This window comes from Lithobates pipiens, unplaced genomic scaffold (assembly GCF_037356315.1).
Source record: "Lithobates pipiens isolate NorthernLeopardFrog02 unplaced genomic scaffold, aLitPip1_a1.2 Scaffold_18, whole genome shotgun sequence".
NCBI lineage: Eukaryota > Metazoa > Chordata > Amphibia > Anura > Ranidae > Lithobates > Lithobates pipiens.
The window spans coordinates 282,158,463-282,179,718 of record NW_027507758.1 but is presented as its reverse complement, the minus strand read 5'-3'; the positions used below and the strand labels follow the sequence as shown (position 1 = coordinate 282,179,718).

At 43.0% G+C, this 21,256-nt stretch overlaps 1 non-coding gene across 1 annotated transcript; it reads right to left on the bottom strand.

Annotated features, from left to right (window-relative positions):
- Window positions 1-13,893: 13,893 nt before the first annotated feature.
- TRNAC-GCA (transfer RNA cysteine (anticodon GCA)) lies at window positions 13,894-13,965 on the bottom strand. Its single transcript has one exon. It is a non-coding gene; the product is annotated as a tRNA-Cys (tRNA).
- Window positions 13,966-21,256: the final 7,291 nt, after the last annotated feature.

Genomic DNA, 21,256 nt, shown 5'->3' with positions numbered 1-21,256 from the left:
GCAATAGGGCAATTTTCTCACTGGATGCAGCTAAGGCCTTCAACAGCGTCGAATGGCCTTTTCTGTGGAAGGTACTGAAGCAGGTGGGACTAGGAGATAATTTTATTAGATGGGTGAGGCTATTGTATACCGAACCCTCGGCTAGGATCAGAATAAATGGAGACCTCTCAGAGCCCTTTCCGTTATTTTAGGGCACTAGGCAGGGGTGTCCTTTGTCACCCCTGCTGTTTGCCCTAGCCCTGGAACCCTTGGCGGCTAGAATTCGGAGGGACACCAACATTGCAGGCTTTCAACGGGGGCTAGGTACCGACAAAGTGTCAGTGTATGCAGATGACACCCTGTTGTATCTGGGGGACACCCAGGATACCCTACGGACAGTCATGACCCTGATTGGGGCTTTTGGGAAGCTGTCTGGCTTCTCCATTAACTGGGAAAAGTCTGTACTGCTCCCACTGGATCCCCTGGATGCTTCACTACCAGCATGTGCGGGAATGGTACAAATAGTATCCTCCTTCCGCTACCTGGGCATCCAAGTGACATCTGACACAGTTCAATATATACAGCTAAACCTGGTTCCTCTCCTAGATAACTTTAGGGAGAAATGCAAAGTGTGGTGCAAACTACCCCTATCGGTAGTAGGGAGAGCCAACCTGATTAAAATGGTTTGGGCACTGAAACTGCTATATATATTCAACAATTCCCCAGTGTGGATACCACGTAAATGGTTCCACAAAATAGAAACTCAATTTAGAGAACTCATCTGGTGCAAGAAAAATGCCAGAATAAGTTTATCAACGCTGCAACACCCCAAAGAAGAGGGTGGGCTGGCTGTCCCGCATCCAAGGGCATATTACCTGGCGTCTCAGTTGCAACAACTGGGGGGCTGGGGTTTGCTGGATTCAGAGGACCCTATCCACAAGCTCTTGGACCTACCAGGTGAGAGTGTATCTGCTCTCACCAGGCTAGAAGCAGGTTATGTGCGCCTGGATTCTGGGACACCCACGGTGAAATTACTAAACACATTGTGGGCATACGTCAAAAAGCTGCTGGGGATTCAGGGTTTTCTAGCCCATACCCCCATTTGACAAAACAGACAATACAAGGAATTATTGAAACTCAAAGGGTTTAGGAAATGGGAAGAGGCAGGTATAAAATATGTCACCCAGCTCTTCAATGGTCCCACTCTTAAGTCATTCCTAGAACTCCAGGGGGAATTCGGACTTGCACATACTAACTTCTATAAATATTTGCAGCTACGACACGCTATGCAGATCCAGGTCAGAACCACCAAAGTACAGCAGGTAGACCACCCGCTCATACGAACCATCCTTATGGGAGGGGACAAAAAAGGCATGATATCCCACTGTTACAGTCTTCTGCTACACAAACTGCAGGACTCCTCTAAACTACCCCACAGAAAGGGGTGGGAAAGTGAAATAGGACCCATTGACCGGGAGACGTGGGCGAAATGCCTCTCCGCTGCACCCCTAGTGTCGGTATCGGCGTCACCGAGATTATCCCACTTGTACTCATTACATAGATCATATAGAACCCCCCTACAACTTTACAAATGGGGGCTCAGGGATTCACCCCTGTGCCCAAAGTGTGAACGTGACAATGGAGATCTCCTTCACATGCTGTGGAAGTGCCCTAAACTCTTCAGGTACTGGAAGAAGATCATTGACACAGTATCCGAGGTTTTTACCACTTCATTACCACAGGACCCGATTGTGTGTTTACTGGGGGCGTTGGAGGAGGATACGATGAGCCCCCCCACCCACACGGCGATATTGCGCCTACTATATGTGGTGTGTAAAATGATAGCACAACTGTGGATAACCCCAAGGATGCCTTCTAAGAAAAAATGGGTGGAGAGTGTAAACAAATTATTAACGAACATACCCACACAGAAACGCCCCGTGTAAGTTTCAAGCTATATGGCGACCATGATGGAAACTCCTGGCTTGGCCCCACATCAATTAATCAGTGACAGACTGTTGATGGGGTGATGAATGGTGATTGACTAGGTAGCAAAAGATAACATATATGAGGGATTATGGAAAACCATACAAAAATAACGCAGGAGACCTAGGGGTAGAGGTACTATAAACAGTTCCTCAAGCTATGAGATAGTGTGGGATTGGACTGGCTCAAAGTTCATCACGGGTTGTTTATTCTTGTTATATTAATTTTTTTCTCTTTATATGCCGTATCTAGATACTGTTTTTTCTTTATTTTTCATCCTATGATACCAACAGTGTTAATCTGAGAAAGTTTTGCACATAACCTTATAATGAACTACCTTAGATGTGTATTCGCCATTGATTGGCTTATTCTGATCTCACTGATTTATGACTCAATATTGTCTACTGTGATTGTAATCTGTGCAAACAAATACAAAATAAAGAACCGTTTCTGACAAAAAAAAATAAAAATCTGCAGGCTTTGAGATTACGCAGCAACTAGCTGATCCAGAAGGCAGATTCCTATTTCTAAAGGGTAGATACGGGTCAATACCCTTAACCCTGTCAAATGTTTATTTCCCCAACACTGCACATATTTCATTCTGCAGGCAACTCATTGACGAATTGAAAAGTTTTGCTTCAGGGTGTATTATCGTAGGGGGTGATTTCAGTATCCCACTTAATCCTCTTCAAGACACCTCCTCAGGGAAATCTAGCCTAATATATCACACTTTAAAACAAATTAAAATACTTCATTCCTTAACCCTAATAGACTTATGGTGCACAGTTAATCCGACTAGTAGGGATTATACTTATTATTCTGCACATCATAATAGGTATACTCGAATCGACTACGTCTTCATTTCACAGAAAGACCTCCCAATCGTTTACGCCCTTTTCTCCCTCAGCTGATAGGTCCAAAGCAAGTTGGATTTATGCCAGGGAGAGAAGCTAGGGATAATCTAACAAAGGCCCTTAACTTGATCCATCATTGCCACAAATCTGGTTTTGGAGGCTTTCTCCTTTCTACAGATGCAGACTCCTTTAAATGGGTGGCCAGTGCCCTCACATATCTGGGAATCTGGCTCGCCCCCATACTCGCCAAAATGTTTCCATGTAACTTCAAACCATTGTTACTCCAAATTGAGTAAGATCTTTCCAAATGGTTACTTAAATACTTTTCCTGGTTCGGCAGAGCCGCTATTGTTAAAATGACCATACTTCTGAGACTGCTGTATATTGTTCACAGACTGCCAACTGATATACTGGCCAGTATCTTTAAGCTGTTACAATCTGTACTTTGTAAATTTCTATGGGCGCATAAAAAACCCTGTATCAATCTTCGCTTGCTCATGAAGCCTAAAGCCGTGGGAGGATTGGGTTTCCCAAATGTTAGGCTATGTTATTATGCCACACATCTGGTCAGAATTAGTGATTGGCATTGCCATGCAGCCAATAAAGATGGGTGTCCCTAGAGGGGAGTTTTTCAAAGGCCCCATTGAAATTTTCAACATGGATCCCCTGGTCCAAATATCCTCTAGAACTTTCACAACATCCCATCATTGGAGCTACTTTGCAAAGTTTTCATAAAACTGCCTCACTATACCACATATCCACATCCCCAGGGCCTCTGACACCACTTTTCAATAACCCCAACTTTCCTCTGGGAATGGGCACAAAAAAAATTTCCTTAGGAGACGCAACACCTCTCTTAGCATTACACTTTATCAGTGCAGGCCAGATTTTACCTCATAACAAGTTGCTGGATAACCTCTCACCCTTGGTAGTCACTATAGGCAAACTTGTCATTATCTTCTCTGATAAAAAAAGGGATGTAGTCAGGGAACCTACTTCGTTTGAATCAATTTGTTTCAAACAGATTGAGAAAACTACTTCTTTTATGCATGCATGTCTTCAACAGTCAGATGCTGCAGACTCAGTCAGGTTCAAAGACCAGTGGGAAGCCACACTCCAAACACATTTCTCTGACCTACAGTGGGAGAATGCATGTATTCTAACACACAAATGTTCAATCAGCATGAGACTACAAGAAAATTTGTACAAACTACTACCGCAATGGTATGCAACACCAGTAAAGGTAAAAAAATGGTACCCAACAGCTTTGGATCTGGGCTGGTGATGCGGGAGGCTAGAGGTGACTTGTTGCATATCTGGTGGAATTGTCCTAAGATAGCCGCCTACTGGAGTAAAATTTGTGATTTGATCCTTCACATCACTGAGACTAAAATTAAGCTTACTCCAAAAAAGAAAATCTTATTTATTTAATTTTTTATTTTTACATTGTAACTTTTTATTTGTTTTATGTAAACATCCCTTGTAATATAAATAAGGATGACAGGTCGTCTTTATTGAGAGATCTGGGATCAAAAAGACCCCAAATCTCTCATTTTACTTTTAAAAGAAAAAAAAAAGAATAATTTTTAACTTTTGCTTAAAAAAAAAAAAAAAGATTTACTATGGCCCTGGAACCAGAAGTGATGTAAGACGTCGCTTCAGGCCTCCAGAGACGTAGAGATGAGTGGTGGCCATAGGATCACTCCCGGGCTTCACCGATCTGTTAGGTAATAAAAATTTTTAAATGCAGAGCTTAGGAAAAATAAGCACCCCAAAGCTCACCTTAGGGGTAAGTATACAACTAGTGAATCATAGATGATGAAACAATTGTATAAATGTGCAAAAATACACTAAAAAGTAACACGTGCATATGTGATGATAATTAAATTCATACAAACATGGCATAAACAAGTCCTTAACTTGCATATGATCATAATAGCATAGGTCAACGAAGGTAACGGTAAGTCTATGATAAACACAAACACATCCATAAACGCTCCTCTATAGAAATGTATAGTCTATTGGAGAAGACAGTAGGAGGTATTTCTTCTGGTAACAGGAAATATGGAAAATGACTTCACCACCCATCATTCAGGGATGTGCATCAAGAAAAAACACAACAGAGGGAATGGATACTCTTACCCCAAAGCGTGGACACACACGCCAAACGGCGGTGGGTCGATCAAGCATGACACAATCGTTTCCAACAGATTCTCCAACCAGGACCTCTGCAGTCAGAAGATGTATGCCTGCGTCTATATCCCAGGGGATCGATGGTAGATGTTTACAATAGGGGCTCCAGTTGACAGGTAATTGTAGTCATCGGACCGACATCCAATCAACAGCACAAATCATGGGAAAAAAAGAAAAAAGGGCCAGATATCCAAGTGATAAGAGACCGTGAACAGCGTGAGATTTCAGGGCTGATCTGTTAGGAAAGCCCGGGAATGACCAGGAAGTGGCTGGGGAGGGGGGGGGGGGGAAACTAACCCTTCCCGCCATTTCCTAAAGTGATCCCGTGGCAAATTAGAATTTTATCGGAAAGAGTATGAGCCATAGTAATCAAAAATACTGCAGTTATGGCAGCTAGTATGGCTCTCCCTCACCTATTCTGAATGCATCTGCACAAGCCCTGTACTGTCTACGTTCGGGACCGTGCACCTTAGGATGAGTGTCTATGTCTTCATAGACATGAATGACCTGCCTGCACGCAGCACCTTATAGCTAGGGACATATAAACAGCCTTTTCACAGTGTACATGGCCTGAGAACCAGTGAGAATGAGGCCTAACTGAACAAACTAAAGGTAGAAACTGGTTGCCATGCACAGCTGCTCCAGATTAGGTCTGCTACAGTTTTAGTAATTTCCCCTCATAGTCATATGAAACTCTGTACTATCCAGCACTAGAAGATACTGTATACAGAAGATTATTAAAGCAGAACTTTACCTAGGAGGAGAAGTTCCACTTTAAGACCTCCTCCCCCTCCTCATTAACAAATGGCACTCTTTTCTCTTGGGGGGGGGGGGGGGGTTGCCTGGTTTTGAGAGGTACCCGCTCCCATGTCCCCTCTCCCTCCCTGCAGTCTTTTGGGACACGTCACAGGTCCCAGAAGCCTGTAGGACCATTCACAATGCGCTGTGTGGCTTATGAAGTGAAGCCGCAAGCTGTCACAGCCGAGTACCCACAGATAAGATGCCGCTGCCAGGGACTGAAGACCAGAGGAATAAAGGGCTCAGGCGAGCACATAGCTGGATTGTGGGACAGGAAAGTATCTGTTTATTAACAGTCGGCAGCTACAGTTTTTCATTTTTAGATATTTGACTGGAGCTCCTCTTTAAAGACTTGCAATCCATAATGTTAAAGGATAAATCCTTAATAGACAGCTTGCATTTGCTCCCAATTCTGGACTTCAGACAACCACTTAACCTCACATATAAACTAATCAGCAATGAACGTCATAGTCGCTGGCAATGGAACTAAGCCTTTTAAAAATAATCAGCTCCAAACCGTGCACTTTTTTTTATGATGTTAGACATGTAACATTTCTAATTGCACTTCCAGTAAGAGGGCATACTTCATACAATGTAATAAATGTTGCCAGGTAAGGTGCACAGAAAGTTGCCATATGCCATATATTTTACAGAATCACAGCTGGCTGCAAATTGAAAATGACAACAATAATAAATTACAAAAGGGTTTGTATAGCAGATAAACAATATATCCATTTTTTTAAAGCCACATTGGTGTCTTGTTTTTTTTGTTTTTTTTTAAACCCAACTCTAGCTTCAACAATAATTTATATCCTAAGGCCTCCTGCATACAGGGGGTAAAAAAGCTACTTTAAGATCTGTACAGCATATATTGTTTTACAGATCTGCCTGCAGCTGTATTGTATATTATGGGCCCCTGTTGCAGTGAGCTCAGTAACCTTGAACTACGTAGAGCTGCATAAAGTCAAAGTAGAAAATTATAAGTTCACAGTCAATAATTTAGGCATGTAAACATATATAATGTAATATTCTGGGATAAACTGAGCTAGAGGAATGCAAAAATAATTTTATGACTGTTAATGGTTACAGACATTTATGCATCTAAAATGTATGTAAATGAAAGCACTTACCATTACATATGTGTTTTATTTTTTATTTTTTATACAGAACCTTTCTGCCAGCATGATCCTGCATAGATATCAGTAATTTATTATGCCCTTGTGCATGAGTCTTAATACCCCTAACTGTGGCTCTTTTGATAGCTGCATCTGGCTCACGCCTCTTAATCCGCGGATCGCCTGGTATGCCGATACGCGGATTGAGCCCATAGGAAAGGCCTAGCTCCGGAGCGGCGGTCATCTTGGTACACCCGGCGGTGGCCTAGGTGAGCGGCGCGCTGACGTCATCATCACCACTCGCCTCAACTGCTCCTGGATCTGCCTGCTTGAATAGTGGTAAGCAAGCAGAGTCATACATAGGGAGATGTGGATATTACAGTGGTTCAGATGTGGGGAGATGTGGATATTACAGTGGGGGAGATGTGAATATTACAGTGGTTGAGATGTGGGGAGATGTGGATATTACAGTGGGGATATGTGGAGATTCAGTGGGGATATGTGGATATTACGGGGGGGGGGGATATGTAGATATTACAGTGGGGATATGCGGATATTACAGTGGGAGAGATGTGGATATTATGGGGGGGGGGGGATATGTAGATATTACAGTGGGAGAGAGGTGGATATTGGGGGGGGGGGGGATATGTGGATATTACAGTGGGAGAGATGTGGATATTACAGTGGGAATATGTGGATATTACGGGGGGGGGGGGGGGGGGATATGTAGATATTACAGTGGGAGAGAGGTGGATATTGGGGGGGGGGGGGGGGGGGATATGTGGATATTACAGTGGGAGAGATGTGGATATTACAGTGGGGAGCAAAACCATGCAGCACCAGAAGTCGCATTAATGGTAAGAAGTACTTTATTCATCATTGGTTAGCAACAGCATAACAACGTTATTATAAAGAATTCAGAGGTCATGTCATTTATTTCTTTGTTCTGTGATTTATCCCTTAATAAAGAATACCTGATTGTTTAATTCAGAAACTTGTACTTTAAAAGTGTTCTTACATAAAATGCAGACATTTACTTGTATTTAGTTTTAAACATATTGTATGGCTCTCACTGAATTACATTTTAAAATATGTGGCGTTCGTGGCTCTCTCAGCCAAAAAGGTTCCCTAGCCCTGCCCTAACACCTAAAATAAAATAAAAATGAAGCTTTTGCTGCAATATCCATCTTTTCCTATTGGGGTCCCTACCAGCCTTGGACCTACAGTGTAACACAGGAAAGGATAGTTTACATAGCTCAACATAAGTGTTGTTTTGTAAAGCATTGAATGGCACCTAATACTAAAGAAGAGGATTAGGCAACACTTGACTCATGACCAACTGAAATACTCCTCAAATGGATGTATATAATATGTTTAAAAATGTATTTATTGGGGTGAATTAAAATAAATTAGAGGTTTAAACAAAAAAGACCAGTTTTCACCACTTTCCACTGCCCTAAGTGCCCCCCCCCCCCCCCCCCATTGTCCACATGTCACTACTCTGTCCTCTAGGACTTAGAAGAAAACACTGAGCACAGCGAAGGATTGGGAGATCATCAGTCGAACTCTAAAGAGACTTCATGGGACAATTTCACTTCGATGAAGCAGCAGCATAGACAATGGATAAGGTAAGTATCCACTATATTCTACAGGCGGAGTTCTATTTACCCACTTCAATATTGGGCATTTTCACCCCCCTTCCAGCCCAGGCCAAATTCTAGCTTTCAGCGCTGTTGCAAATTGCATGACAATTGAGCGGTCATGCAACACTGTACCCTCATGACATTTTTATAATTTTTCTGAGACAGATAAAGCTTTCTTTTGGGGATATTTAATTGCCACTGGGTTTTTTCTTTTTTTCCTAAACAAATAAAAAAAGACTGAAAATTTTGAAAAAAAATAGTTTGTTAATTTTTCTCCTTCACTCATGTAGGCTGATGAGCCTGCTCTGATGGGTGCTGATAGACTGCACTGATGAGCTCTGATAGGCTGCACTTATGAGACTGCACTGATGAGCTCTGATAAGTGGCACTGATGAGGAGGCACTGATTACTGTCACATTTGCCTGTTACTGGCTCTCCTCTCCCCACAATGTGACAGCATGAAAGGAAAGTAATGCCAATAACTGGCAAGTTTGTTTACATGTGATCAGCTGTGATTGGACACAGCTGATCACATGGTAAAGGGCCACTGTGATTGGCCCTTTACCGTGATCTGTTATTATCTGTGTTCGAAAGGGGTGCGTGGGGGGCATAGTTCCGGGAATACATCCATGGATGCCCTCCTAGAACGTGAGAGCCATGCTGTAGATGTCTTTCCAATATAGCGTGGGTCTGAGTTGGCTAAATATTTAGTGGGAGAGTTACTTTAACACAGCTTAAGCAGGCATCAATATAGCATTTGTAAAGGGGGGGGGGGGATGTTTTTTCTTTTTTTTTTAATGAAAAATAACAAACTAGTCATACTTACCTAAGTGATCGAGTTTTACGAGCAACCCAAAAAACAAAACTAATTATATATGTACTAGAAACACAGAGTGTGTGTGTTAAGGGTATTCAAAGTCCAGCTGCTAGCACTGATCACATCCCCCATATGCACATATGGAGGAGGAGATCTTAAGTTTAGGAGCCAGCTGTGTTGGATATCTCCCTGAGTCCTGGGGTGACTCGCAGGCGTTTTCTGACCCTGCTTAGTTGGGGGGTCGCCCTCCCAGAGATGAGCCTATACCCATTGGGGGGGAGCACAAGTAAGGTGATTCATCAATGGTCTGGAAGCTATCTAAATATATATATATATATATATATATATATATATATATATATATATATATATAGGATTTGTGTATTATATTTAGCTGTTCATCAATCAACATCCATTTGTGGAATTTGCACATATGGAGTTTATTGCACTTTATTGTATGGACATTTAATTGTGCGCTTATATGTTGTTTTTTAATGATTTTTGATATTTGTTTATATTTCATGATTCAGCGCTGCACCCTCAGTCATACTTACCTGCTCTGTGCAGTGGTTTTGCACAGAGCGGCCCCGAAACCTCCTCTTCTTCGTCCCCCACCAGAGCTCTTGGCTTTTCCCTTTCTTGTCTCCCATCATAGCAAGCAGCTTGCTCCCAAAACCTATCTGTGTTGCATTGCGGAGATTTTCCTTCACTTCCCGTCCCATAGCCAAACAATAAGTGAGAAGAAAACCCCCAAAAACAAAGGGAATTCCTTGGGGACCCCCAGGTCACCAGAACTAGTGTTTCCTTTCAAAGATTTCCCCTCTATTACTTTTCTGGGGGACAACTCATTATTTGGGATTTTCTGTTACTTTCACTTTAAATGATAATGGTAAACAGGACAAATAGAGAGAGTAAAGCTCCTTATTGGGGGCGCAAACAGCAATAAAAACTGACAGATGTTCTAATCCCTCTCCACGACGAGAAAAAAAAAAGTTTTGCCTTTAGTTATACTTTAAATACCCACATAGTAAAATTATCCTTACATATGTGTACATTGTATGTCGCCTTTAAAAATGTTCCCAACGGGATAACATATCTGCATCTAACATCATAAGGGAAAGCCAACAACTGAGATTGAAGAGCGATCAATTCATCAGTGTCTTCAAGACAATTCCGGGAAACCAGTGATAAGATAATGGAGCGGCCACTAAATACAATGTTATCAGCCTGTCATACGTTGATGAAACTGTCATGGGAAGCACATTTCCAAACTATGCAGCCTTTAAGGGCCTCCCTAAAAATGTATCCCCTTCCCCAGCCAACATCACTGTCAATAAACCTTCTAGTGTAGCCTAGGCAAATTAAATATTCATAATCCATACATTATTTTTTCTTGGTCTATGTACTGGAGAATAGTATCCAGCAACAAACAGGAGTAAACAATGTTCTGAGCCAGGGGTGGACTGGGCCTCTCTGATGCCCCTTAAAAATGCCACACTGCCTCCAACTCAAACATTCCTAAAGGCTTCCTGGTGAAAAGGAGTAAAAAGTACCTGCTGGTGTCCTACCGAGTGCGAGTTGAAGACTAGGACAGAAGACAGTCCGCACACGGCATGGATGGTGTATGCCATGTATGAACAGGGCTTGGTTCTGTGCCCCACCACTCCAACAAAGCTGCCCAGCTCCCCCCAGCAGCACCCAGCCGCCCCCTTCTGGACAATTCGGGAACCCAGGGTCGGTGCAGCAGGTGCTGTCCAGCATAAAACGCACTGTGAGCAGAGAGCACCTGGAGTGGAGCTTCAGCCTGGGATGGGGGTTGGGAGGAGGCAGGGAAGAGGGAGAGTGGAAGAGGAGGGCGAGTCACTGCACCATGGGCCTCTGAGTTGTACTTGCCCCTGAACCAAAAGTTGCCAGTCAGCCCCTGTACTGAGCTTAGGGAAAACCCATTGACTCAATAACAGTGCAAGTTTAGTCACACACACACACACACACACACACACACACACACACACACACACACACACACACACACACACACACACACACACACACACACACACACACACACACACACACACACACACACACACACACACACACACACACACACACACACACACACACACACACACACACACACTAGCTTGAATCTGTTCTACTGGCAGGGGAAGCCATCCCCGTCAGGAGAACACAGTGATTATTGCTAGTGATAATCACATGTAAAATCTGGCAGGCTGGTTGTACCCAAGTTGATTGATCTAAGCTTGGGTATATTCAGCCTGCCTATACAGGATTCAAAGTGTCTATGGCTCAAAATTTTTACTAGTGTACACATAAAGAACTGGTCCACGCTCACTGATCGGTCCAGTCTCATTGATTGGTTGCTAGAGGTTACTGCATAACATTACTGCTCACCCATTGGTTGCTAGAGGTTACCATCAATAACATCATTACCGCCCATTGGTTGCTAGAGGGCGCTGGCTGAAGGAGCGGTGAAATCAATGGGGCAGCGCGGCTATACCGTTGGCATAGCACTGCTGTGCACAGGCTTTAGGCTTGTTTTTTTTAAGTAGCTTTCTCCTGCCAGGAGTTCTGGCATGTAGAGGAGTAAAACAAATATGTGCGTGAGGCCTCAAACCCAATCATTAAAATCTCGTAAACGTTTTAACATGCCTTTTCAAAAGTTTTTCAATGTTTAAATCTTCAGCTTAGGCTACTTTCACACTGAGACGCTTTACAGGTGCTACAGCGCTAAAAATAGCGCCTGTTTAGCGCCTGTAAAGCGCCTCTCCTGTGTCTGCAGTGTGAAAGCCTGAGGGTTTTCACACTGGAGCGCTGCGCTTGCAGGATGGTACAAAAATTCCTGCAAGCCGCATCTTTGGAGCGGTGTATTCACCGCTCCTAAATAGTGCACTTCCCATTGAAAACAATGGGGCAGCACCGATATGCTGGCAGTTTTAACCCTTTTTCGGCCACTAGTGGGGGGTTAAAAACGCCTCGCTAGCGCCGCTAAAACGAACGGAAAAGCGATGCTAAATATAGCGCTGCTTTACAGCTGACGCCCACAACACCCCAATGTTAAAGTAGCCTTATGTTTAAATAATACCTAGTGATTCTGCAACAAAGTTCTTCATTTAGGTACTTTGTTACCAGGTGGAAACGTCTGGTTGTGCTCCTGTTTTGTCACCCTGTCACTTGTTCCCCTGGTGGAGGCTACATGCAGCCGTACTGACACAAATTATGGAGGCATGAGCCACAATTTTTTGGACAGCTAGTCCAAAACAGCGGCGCTGTGTAAATAAACAGGAAATGACTGAAAATAATTGTAGGAGATAAGCAGCATGGAGATACAAAAAAAACATGAAAAATGTAAACTGTATATTATAAAAAAAAAAAGATTTATAATATACAGTGCATTAGAAAACTAAATGTGATCAAGCTAGGCTTTAGATCAATGTTAAGATAACTGCCAGTGAATGGTGATGTAATATTTCGCTATAGGGCAGACTAAACTGCTTTAAACACTTAAGCCTTTGACTATTTGGCTGGCCAAAAGACCAGAGCACTTTTTGCGATTCGGCACTGCGTCACTTTAACAGACAATTGCGCGGTCATGCGACGTGGCTCCCAAACAAAATTGACGTCCTTTTCTTCCCACAAATAGTGCTTTCTTTTGGTGGTATTTGATCACCTCTGGGGTTTTTATTTTTTGCACTATAAACAAAAAAATAGCGACAATTTTGAAAAAAAACACGTTATTTTTTACTTTTTGCTATAATAAATATCCCCCAAAAATATATAAAAAATGGTCCAGTGCGTCTTTGGCTCAGTTTCAGGTGCAAATTCAGGCAAAAATTCAGACCTGATTTGCACCTGAATCGGTGAACAGGGACGCACTGGACCCCTGCTGTGACCTGCGCCCATATTAGTGTGAACCCAGCCTTAATCATTTTAAATTACAGTTGTATACACAATATTATTTTATTTTTTTTTCCCCCCCACTAAAGTGGAATTACCCCTTAGCTGTATTTTATAAAGCCCCATACACACTATCAGTTTTTCTGCTGAGTTTTTCCTTTAGGTTTACCAAAACCATGTAGTGCAAGGGCCTGCCTGATTGCATACAAATATAAACTCCTAAGGTTTGACCTCATATTTATATATGGTTTTGGTAAATCTAAAGGAAAAAGTCAGCAGAAAAACTGATAGTGTGTATGGGGCTTTAGACACATTCTGGGCACAAAACTATGATTAGTGAAATGCTAAGAACAAATCAGTGGCAAAAAGAGAAAAAACAAAGTACCTAGTATGGGCCACTAGGTGTCAGTAGAGATGGTTCATCTGCACATAGTGCTTTGTGTTGCTTACTTTTGTGTATGTAGAGAGATTTTATTTGCTATAGAATATAAACGCAAATAAAATATATGAAACATGAATTGAATTTATTTGTTAGAATGAAAGAATTCTGCAAGAGACTATATGCTAAAATAAAAAGAATACACAAAAGAAGGGGGCACCCGGATTTGAACCGGGGACCTCTTGATCTGCAGTCAAATGCTCTACCACTGAGCTATACCCCCTTACACTCCTATATGAATAAAATACTTCTGTCTGCATACAGAGTATATCTCATTTTGAAGTTGCTGTATTGTATTAATTCATTCTGCCTGTTTATTAAATATTTTGTATTTTGCAATAAAACAACCATAAAGGCATCAAACACTGCATCCATTTCTATTCACAGACCTGGCCCATTCATTCCTTGCTTTCAAGCTCTGATTTGTGATAAAAGTAACTAGATAGGTTTATCAGACCACACAAACAGCCCCCAGATGGTCACATTCCATAACACTGTGCTGATCACCTCTGTTTACTGATAATTCATCAGGACTGTCAGGGACTCTATTGTTGGCTGTCACCTCTTGGCTTAGATAAATACACAGACAGTGATTGCACTCCATAATCAGATCTGATCATACTATATATTGTCAGCCACATCTTTCACTAGGGTTAGCTGAATATGTTGGTCATTAGGCTCCTGGTCCTGTTCTCCTGCCTATGCAATTGTCTGGCTTTTTGCCCCCGGCGATGTAGCTGTGATTCCCCCAGGACAATGCAATGTTTTAGGATCTCTGACATCCCAGGGGGCATCCCTGCATCCATCAAGAAGCTCTACATCAGCCACAGCAGGATACGACACCTACAGGTGAGTGCAGGTACTGCAATGAAATGTCACTGTGACCACTCTAACGATCAACAATGCCATGCTATGCATGTTCTATATGACACACTTTTACACATTTTGGAAAATACAGATCTCTTGTAATTATTTTACCAGCTATAAAAAAAAACTAAAAAAAAAAATTAGATTTTCCTAGAAAGGCATCTGTTTGATGATAGCAGGTGACCTCCGCTTATTCCCCCTGCAGGAACTGGCATTGTATTAGGCTACATTCACACTAGAGATTAATGGCCGGTACACACAATCCGAATATCGTACGAAAACTGTCATCCGAGGAAGGATCGTACGATTTTCGGATTGTGTGTACACTACGTTCGACAGCCGATCATGACCGTTCATCCAATATTATTCGATCGGACATGCAGAGAAATTTTCCTTGTACGATTCCAGATCGTACGATTTTCGTTTAGTCAGTATAGTTGTCGTCCGAAAATACAATACAAATACATTACAAAAGATGACATCACTCCCAATTTTTTTTTTTCTATCGTACGAGAATTTTTTTCGGGACTTTATTTAGCTATTCAATTTCTACTTGCGATTATTAACCGAAAGCGGTCGTACGATCGGTCGTATGATATTCAGATCATTTGTACGGGGCATAAAAGAGAAGTAAAGGATTTTTTTTTGCACATTTGCACATACTTACCTCGGTGGATGCAGCATCAGTTCCCCCGACGACTCTGCACTGAGAACCGAGCAATCAAAAACCGCCAATCGCTCCGTTTTCAGAGCTCCCCAAGCAGAGAGCTGTACACTGTCAGTCACAGCTCTCTGCTCACTCATTGGAGCGTGGGCTGTGGAGGGGGCGGCCGGCTCAGGCTCTCAGCGACTCGCTCAGAGCCTGAGCCAGGTGTCGGTCCAGGCACCTGGCGAATCCAGACTCTGTGGTCAGGATGACGCGGTGCCTGGACTGACTTTGGTGATGTCAGCAGAGAGCGGACTTCAGTCTCTGCTGAAAACGGGTCACAGGAGTGCAAAATGAATTGCGTTCCTGTGATCCATAGGAGAAGCCAACTGCAGGTTAACACTGGCTGTGCGGACACCTGCCAATAGCTGTGGACACTGACAACTTGTCATTATAGTGAACGTGGCCAGCCCTAATAGCTGGTGTGAATGTAGCCTTAAACTGATTCATCAACTCACTATTGTATAACTACAAAAACTACATCCACTGAAAGAAAATGTATATAAAGCACTGATTTGTTGTACTTTGTCACTGTAGTAGTAGCAGTGGCATGCTTTGTGGTCGCAAAGGCGCAGCACCCCCATTCATGCGCCCGACCCCTTTCAGGATGCCAGACACATGGATTCCTATGGCGGGGGCAGGAGGTTTGTGGTACTTTTTGAAGCACCTGAGTGCACCCTTATCCCACCCAATTGTGTGACGATAGCGAATACATTTTTTCGTATTTTCACATTAACCTTCAGGAGGCAGGGCGTCAGACCTGTTACCTGATTGGCCAAAGCGCCAGGCATCCAATTAGGAAAAGGAGCCATACGCTGGAGCAGAGGTCTCCGCCACTTTGGTGCATTGGAGAGGAGCTGCTGCAGTAAGCCCCCACTGTCAGAGCCGCTTGCGCCTGGGAGGGTTGGGGGTGCTGCCAGAGCCGCGAGCCCCACGAGTGGGGGGGTCGGTGGGCACAGTGGCTGCATTTGATGGGCACAGTGGCTGCATATGGTAGGCACAGTGGCTGAATTTGATGGGCAAAGTGGCCGAATTTGATGGGCAAAATGGCTGAATTTGATAGGCACAGAATTTTTCTGTTTGTTTGCGCCCCCCCAAAAATTTTGAGCACCAACTGCCACTAAGTAGTCATAGTAGTAACTCTTGTGGAAGGACTGTCGCTCTTTTGAGACCAAATCCCCCTGTCCTTTGTGCAGCCTTAGTTGTCCCTCTTTTTGGCCTGATGTGCACATTTCTATACAAAATGTACTATTTTAGTACCAAAAATGTTATGCTGCACCCAGGGACGTATCTACGGCGAGCCAAGCAAGGTGTTTGCCTTGGGCGGCATTTTTCAGGGGGTTGGCGCCACCTCCAAGGCAGAAGGGCAGATGTGGCTCTTTAACGACTACCCATCCGCCAGCTAGCTGGACAGCCAAGCAAAGCCGGGATCAGCTTGGATCGGTTGTTTGTAACAATAAACCGGAAACGATGACATGACAGTTCTGTTTTACTCAGAAACCATCAGCACCAGTTTTTAAAAAAGCATTCAAAAACACAGATCTTGGTGTTTTGAATGCTTTTAAGTGCAGAGAAGGGATTTGCGGTCTTATAGACCCCGGATCTCTCCATAAAGAGTACCTGTCACATGCCTTTTGCTGTCACACAGATGTTTACATTAAAACAAAAAAATAAAGAAATTAATAATTAAATTTTTTTAAAGTGCCCCTGTCCTCCCATGCAAAGGTAAACACATGTGTCAGTCACGCACGCAAACAGCATTCATCCCACACATGTGAGGTATCACTGCGAACATCAGATCATGGGCAGTAATTCTATATATGGCACTTGTACGAATCATGTGTCCGGGTCTGATGAGGAAGCCGCAGCTGTTCACCGTGAACGGATGCAGCTTCCCCAGCAGACCCTGAGACAAGAACGGTATACCGTGGCTGGAGTGGGACAAATTTAGATGGGAGGGTGCCTGATTTTAGTCTTACCTAGGGCAGCAAAAAAAAACAAAATACACCACTGGCTACACCAAGGTTTCTCAGCCTTGGGTTCCTCCAGAGATTGCAAGGAGTTCCTCAAGCAATGAGCAGTTTCTGCCTTTCAGATAACATCCCACGGACACCATTGATCTTTTTAGCTAACTGTAAGGGGGGAATTCTTCCCAATGATCACAAGTTTGAGGAGCATTCTTCCCACTGACCTTCACAATAATGTAACATGAGTCATAGCTATAGTCATTTTTAGCAGGGATTCCCTGAGATCAGCAAGCTAACTCAAGGGCTCCTCAGTGTTGAAAAGATTGAGAAAGACTGTGCTATGCTATACTTTTATCCAACCTCTATATCACTAGATTTGTTATTTTGAAAAGTCAATATCAAAAGGAAAAAAATAAGGTAAAAAAAATAATAATTTTCTGCATAATAGATCTTTGCGGTCTGGTTAACCTGGGCCATGGCAGGAATGTGTCCTTTGTCTACATACTGTATACCAAAAGATGTCCCTCTAACATTTTAGAAGGTTGGGAGGTATGTTAGTAATAGTAGTTATAATGATTTATAAAGCCACACCATCTTTTTACAAGGTTATACAGACTATGTAGGCTGATACCAAATGGGTGATTCTGCTGCTAGAAAAAAAAAAAATTGTCAAGCTAAAGGATCGCTAAAGCCAGCAACAGGATCGCTAAGACATTGCCTATTTTTGCCTATGGAATAGCCCCTCTGTAGTAGGGGCAGTGAGATGTTGCTCACATAGCGTAGCGATCAAGATTAAAGCGGTTCTGCACCTAAAAAAAAATATTAAAAGCCAGCAGCTACTAATATTGCAGCTGCTGACTTTTAATAAATGGACACTTACCTGTCCCAGGGTCCAGCGATGTCGGCGGCAGATGACGAGCGATCGCTCGCGTCTCTGCTGCCCCCGCCGCCATCCTCTGTCAGGGAATCGTTGCGCGGCTTCACTTTCACTGCTCGGTTCCCTACTGCGCATGCGCGAGTCACGCTGCGCGTCTCTTCTGGTCCCCGCTGTGTCCTGGGAACTGTGTGTTTCCCAGAACACAACAGGGGGGGGGGGCATCTGCTGCGGTCTGTCCCGGAAGTGGGTGCAGATACCTGGATTATCCAGGTAACTGCACTCCCCTCCCCCCTGAAAGGTGCCGATTGTGGCACCGGAGGGGGGGGAGGGATCAGATTAGCGGAACTTCCCCTTTAGGGTGGAGAACCGCTTTAAGCAGATTAAGCAGTATTCGGACAAGCAACATCTCACTGCATCTGGCCGCACAGGGAGCCGTTCCATAGGGACAGACAGGCAACCTCTAGTGACCCTGCCCTTGGAGATTTGTTGCTAGTGGCAGAATCACCCATCTGATATCACCCATGCAGAGGCCATGATAATGACATACAGGAATTTGCATACTCAATTTAGTAATGAAATGTAAAAACAAAATGAAGACATTTACTGAAGCAAGCCATAGATTTCATTCCACATGTCTGACTGTGTTGATGGGGGAATCCCTCCTGCTGCGCTATTGTGTTTTGCCAGCTGGAAGCCTTCCCTGCCGACAGAACACAATGATCACTGCCGGCTGTTATAGCTGCCGACAGTGAACAAATGCAGAAAAAATGCAAAAAAAACAAACAAAAATACAGGCTGGTGGTACTGAAGTCTCATTTGTTGGATCAACTTCAGTACAACCAGCCTGCCCATAGATGGATCGAATCTCAATTGGTCCCTGTTGAATCGGCCAAGATTCGATCCATCTATGGCCAGCTAAGAGTAGAAGTTCAGCCAAAAACTAACTCTAATGCCCCATACGCACGGTTGGAAATTCCAACAGAAAAAGTCAGATCGGATTATGTTGTCGGAAAATCCAATCATGTGTGAGCTCTATCGGACTTTTTCCGTCTGAATTTCCACGGAAAAAGTTTGAGAGCTGGATCTAAAATTTTCCAACAACAAAATCCAATCAGACTTTTTTCCGATTGTGTGTAGAGAATTCCGACGCACAAAGGCACGCACATGCTCAGAAAAAATTTGGAGACGAAAGCTATTGGCTACTGGCCTCTACATAGTCTCGTCATACGTTTTGTATGTCACCTCGTTCCGAACGATGGGATTTTCCGACAACTTTGTGCGACCGTGTGTATGCAGCACAAGTTTCGGACAAAAATTCTGATGGATTTTGTGGGCGGAATGTCCTACCATGTGTATGGTGCATAAATCTACTCGCAGCCACATTCTAAAACTATCAATAAATTAAGAAAACAGCGCCACAGAGAAAAGAGGATGTCACTATTGTTGTATGTTAGACAGCTGCTCACCCATACTTGATAAATCAATTAAAGTGCAAAGATAAAAAATGGTTAGCGCTGATCTACATATATCTATTCGACTGTGAACGAACAAATTATCCAAAGTGCTAGTGCTAGACAAATTAATACATCGCATATCCAATAAAAAACATCTATCAAGAAAAAAAAGTGCAGCCGTACATATAAAAAAAATCGATATCCAAAAAAAGTGCCAGCATGTAGTAAAGTGCAATCAATATCCTGTGCATCAAAGCAATAGTATAAATTATATTGTGACAAAATATTTAAATCAAAACAAATATGTTGAAAATGTTTTTTTTATATTACAAAATACAATCCCAGAAACAGTTTAATCCTGTGGTGCCTGAATTTCTCAAAAGTGTAGTCCTTCTGTGCATGTCACATGCCAACTGTGTGAATCCACCACCGACTACACTAAAATGACTTGCCAAAGGCAATGGCTGGTCAAATTATCAGCTAATAAGCAAAATGCTGTTATCCTCATCTAATGGCTCTAAATCCCCTGCTCGAGACATGATTCCTTACAGAGAACTCATATGTGTTGTACATGGAAAGAGGATAGAAGAAAGGAGGCTTCCATACTGTGAATTCGTCTAAAAATCTGGCTTTATTTTAAAACTTACATTTTACAAGTGTCATTCCCAACACTAGGGAAACTGCACTTGTTCTTGTTTCTATCACCTCAGACCGTGATTACTATCAGCGTGCGTGATTGCGACCTTGCCCCACCCTTCGCGTTTCGCCATGTGGCGTCTTCTCTAAGACATTATAAAACTAATCAATCTAGCCCAGTAAAGCAAAAATCTCTATACATTCCTTTTCTGCAGCCGCTCTACTCCACTCCCACAATGAGCTGTCAGCAGCGGCTTCTCTGTGTAGGCATGTGCACAAGAGGCAGCTGACAACGGAAACCTCATAGCAACTCTATGGATGATGTCACTTTCCAGGCATTTCACAGTCATTATTGGCTGTTTCCTGCACACAGCTTCCGCCGCTGGAGACCGGACTGGATAGGCTGCAGAAAAGGTATGTATAGCAATGATTGCTTTACAGGGTTAGATAGATTCGTTTTAGAACGTGGCTGCTAGTAGATTTAGAGTTAGTTTTTGGCTGAACTTCTACTTTGAGGAAAATAACAAATTAAAATAAACTCTATTAAACTAAGACTGATATCAGACAGGTGATTTTGCCGCTACAGATAAATTACCAGCATCAGTAAAATTACTGCCTGTCTGTCCATATGAAAACTTTCCCTCAGTAGCCAGATGCAATGTTCATTGCCCCGAACACTGCTGAATCTTGATCCCTAGCATTGTGAGCAACATCGTGCTGCCTCAGCTACAGAAGAAACCATTCTATGAGAACAAACAGGCAGCTTGTTAGCGATCCTGCCCCTGGCGATTTCAACAAATTGTCAGTGGCAGGATTGCTAGTGGCAGAGTCACCATCAGACATTAGCCTTAGGTATAAATATCACAATTTCATACATATAAACATACACCTTTTGTACTGTCATCCATTTTTTGTCAAGATTCTTTGCTTCCCCGGCTTTCACAGTCACAGGAGAGTCTCCGGATTATAACAATGGCTGGGGGCCATTTGCATATAGAGAAAGTTTA